This window comes from Corvus brachyrhynchos, unplaced genomic scaffold (assembly GCF_000691975.1).
Source record: "Corvus brachyrhynchos isolate BGI_N302 unplaced genomic scaffold, ASM69197v1 scaffold125, whole genome shotgun sequence".
In the NCBI taxonomy this organism is placed as follows: domain Eukaryota; kingdom Metazoa; phylum Chordata; class Aves; order Passeriformes; family Corvidae; genus Corvus; species Corvus brachyrhynchos.
This window is the reverse complement of record NW_008238342.1, coordinates 1,173,472-1,176,667: the sequence shown is the minus strand read 5'-3', so window position 1 is coordinate 1,176,667 and position 3,196 is coordinate 1,173,472. Positions and strand designations below refer to the sequence as shown.

The 3,196-nt window shown below is 50.6% G+C and overlaps 1 protein-coding gene across 1 annotated transcript in view; it reads left to right on the top strand.

The window, feature by feature from the left end:
- Positions 1-3,196, top strand: part of LOC108446929 (leucine-rich repeat extensin-like protein 5) — a 28,588-nt gene that overhangs the window by 8,431 nt on the left and 16,961 nt on the right. The window lies entirely within an intron of this gene.

Sequence of the window (3,196 nt, the reverse complement as noted above, 5' to 3'; positions counted from 1 at the left end):
CTACGAAGCTTCTAAAATGTTCAGTCTCTTAGCTTGACAAACAAGTCCAAGAATGTAGGCAAAAAGCACTGAGAATACAGAAGTTGTAAAAAGGTATAACAGGGGTATAAAAGAAAAGGCAAAAAAATCTTCATGGCATCATCCCAAGCAGAGTCTGAGCAAGACACCACATATCCTGGCCAGTATCTTTTTTTGACTCTCTGAGTCTCTTCAAGAGACCTTGATATACATCAACATATATACTTTAAGTACTTTTATTCCTTTACAGGAAGAGGGAAATAAAGGGCCTATAAAGCAGCTGATTTTCCAGGGCTGCCTGGTGAGTTAGGAGAGCTGGGAACCAAGCTCGGAGCAAACCCTGCAGCATCCAGCCCCACCACACACCAGCTCCCAGGGCAGGAGCCCAGCTGGATGCAAACTTCTCTGGGGTGGAGGAGCCAGAGCAGCAAAGCATGGTCACACAGCAAGAGCCCTTTCCTAGATCCTGTAAAATCACCAAGGGAAGTCTGGACATACCAACAAAGTGTTCAAGGCCAGGTCAGACAGGGCTTGGAACAACCTGGCTTAGTGGAAGGTGTCCCTGCCCATGGCAGGGGGTTGGAATGAGACGAGCTTAAAGTTCCCTTCCAACCCAAAGCATCCCATGATTCAGTGTTTTTGCAGCTGTGAGACACTGAAATGAAAATGTGAGGAGGGCTTTTTGTGCTGTGGGGGTCAGACTGATGGTACCACCTCTGTGGTTCACAATCCTGTACACAGCTGCTTTGACAGTCACTGGAAGAGGAGAGAGCTTGGGAAAACAATAGGAGGCTATTTGGAATTTTCTGCTTTGCAGGTGCTTTCTGAGAGGAGATGCACCCTCTCCCCATCAGGCAGCTTCCTGGGCCACAGCTGCGGACAGCTGCAGCACAACAACTGAATTCCCTGGCTGCAGCAGCCCAAGCTGGACAACGCTGGATGAAGGACAGCTGTGGGCTGGTGGGACGTGGCGCTGCCCAAGCCTTGTGGCTCAGAATGTCCTGCACACTCAGGCAACAGTTGCTGGACAGAAATCATGCTGTCACTGAGGCTGGTGGGGAATTTCAGCTGAACAAATCACCAAAAGCAAAAAGGCCAATGAGAAGGGAAGCAGAGGGTGCCTCCCAGATCTGCAAACCACCTCTTCACTGGCTCTGGGACACTGTCCTGTGACAAGAAGAGTGACAAAGCCCTTTTGCAGCAGTGGGGTGAATGACAGCCCCCTTCCTGGCACTTAGGGGGACGGAGGATTTGTTAGAAAGCTGCTGGTAAATGCCAAATCCCTGGGACACAGGCTGCTAGAGCTGAAAGTCGGCAACTCATAACAGAAAATTTTCAGCTTGAGGTGGAGTCTGAAGGACATCAGAACTGCTGGGTTTGTCCCACTTCTCAGGAGAGGATCAGTGTGGTTTCCAGTTGGGCTTGTTAAATGATGTGCCAAGTGTACCCAGACACTCATGGGGCTGTGCCCAGACCATCGATCCAAGGGGAGTGCTGGAGTGCAATTCCTATAGCTCCTGAGGAGCTTCAAAAATAGGCCTGTCAGAGAGCCCAGGCTGCAGAGACAAATTGACTTTTCCTTAAAACCCCCCACTTTTTGTAATAGGGAACTTGGAGGTAATGATACTGCTGGCTGGTGAGGGGAAGCGTTTTGCAGGATTTGGCTGTATCCTTACTGGTCTACCTACAAAGAAAGCCTGGGCTCAGAAACTGGTGATCCCAGGCTGAAAGTCCAATGAGGAATGTGCTAAAACTGGGCATCTGGATGGATTGGACTTGTGCTGGAGATTTCACCTTCATCCATGTGATAGCGATCGAGACCCTGCACACTGCTCTTCCTGTGATTTTTTTTTTTCCCCTGTAACTAACAATGAAATAGCTTTCCAGGACAGGGATTTTATACCACATGGCTGAGGAAGCTTTGTTACACGGGCTACAGTGTGGTGTGGGGGTGGCTGACAGATTTGGGGTGTAAATCCTGCTGAGCTCATGTTGGAGGTGTGTAGAGAGTATCTCTGGAGTGATACTGTCCATAGGACACAGTCCATGGAGGGAGATATCACCTGAACTACTCCTGGGTTTCACCTCAGAGTAAACCAGCTGTGTCCTCCTAAATGGGGTCACAGAAGAATCTTTGCCCTGAAGCGGTGTGGGCAGGCAGCAAACTGACACCAGAGCAGGGAGCTGCAGCACAGGTACACCCTTCAAAACTAGGGAGCATCGTTAATGGAAATGACATTGCTTGGAGTGGCAGACGATGCTCACCAGTCCACAGATTCGTGTCTCCTCCTGTCTACAGAAGGGCAACACTCCCAGGGAGTGCACAAAACCATGGAAAACCCAAGGATACCAGAGCAGGCTGTACCTGCTCACTGACAGTGTGTCACCTTGGCCCTGGCCCAAACCAGCACAAAATTCCCAGGGGAGGTGGCTCCCTGGGCACAGCAGTGCTTTGCTCCAAAGGGTGATATTCCCCAGTGGAGAAGAGGAATTTGAGGTTTTGGCAGCCTGCCTAAGAAATATCTTCTTGGCAGGCAATGTCATAGGGGCAGGCAATGCTGTAGGGGCAGGTGGGCTTAATGTCAAGGATTGAGAGTCTGCTGCAGGAGGTACAACCACAGGCAACTCCTGCTCTGAGACCAGACTCTTGGAATCACGTTGGTCCTTGGGAGACCCCAGCTCCAGCCTCCTGCTCCAATGGGCATGGTTACTCAGGGGCTTATCTTGTTGAATTTTGTCTAAAGACTGTGACCCTGCTCCTACTCCGGGCTCCCGTTCCAGCATTTGACTGCCTTCTTGGTGAAAAAAAAGTGAAAAAAAAAGAAAAAGAAAAAGCCTAATTTCTCACTACCTCAAAAGTTCTGTACAATGTTCTTGCAGGAGAAAGGTGCTCCGTGAACTGCCACAGCTTGCTGTGCTCACACAGCTCAGTGGAGGGGAAGTGGAGGGTCATGGATCCAAATGAAAGTTGTTTTCTCCAGGGGGACAAGGCATGGAGTGTTGGTCATGTCTGCTGGCTTGTGTTTGGGCTGGATCTCATGGATAGCGCTCTGGGCTGCTCCCCTCGCCTGGCAAAGTGGCAGGGACTGGCACGGAGGGGACACAGCTCCTGCTGACGAGGGAGAGGTGGCTGACAGGGCAGCACAGTTAAATGGCGACACTGCTGGCATGGGGGGAT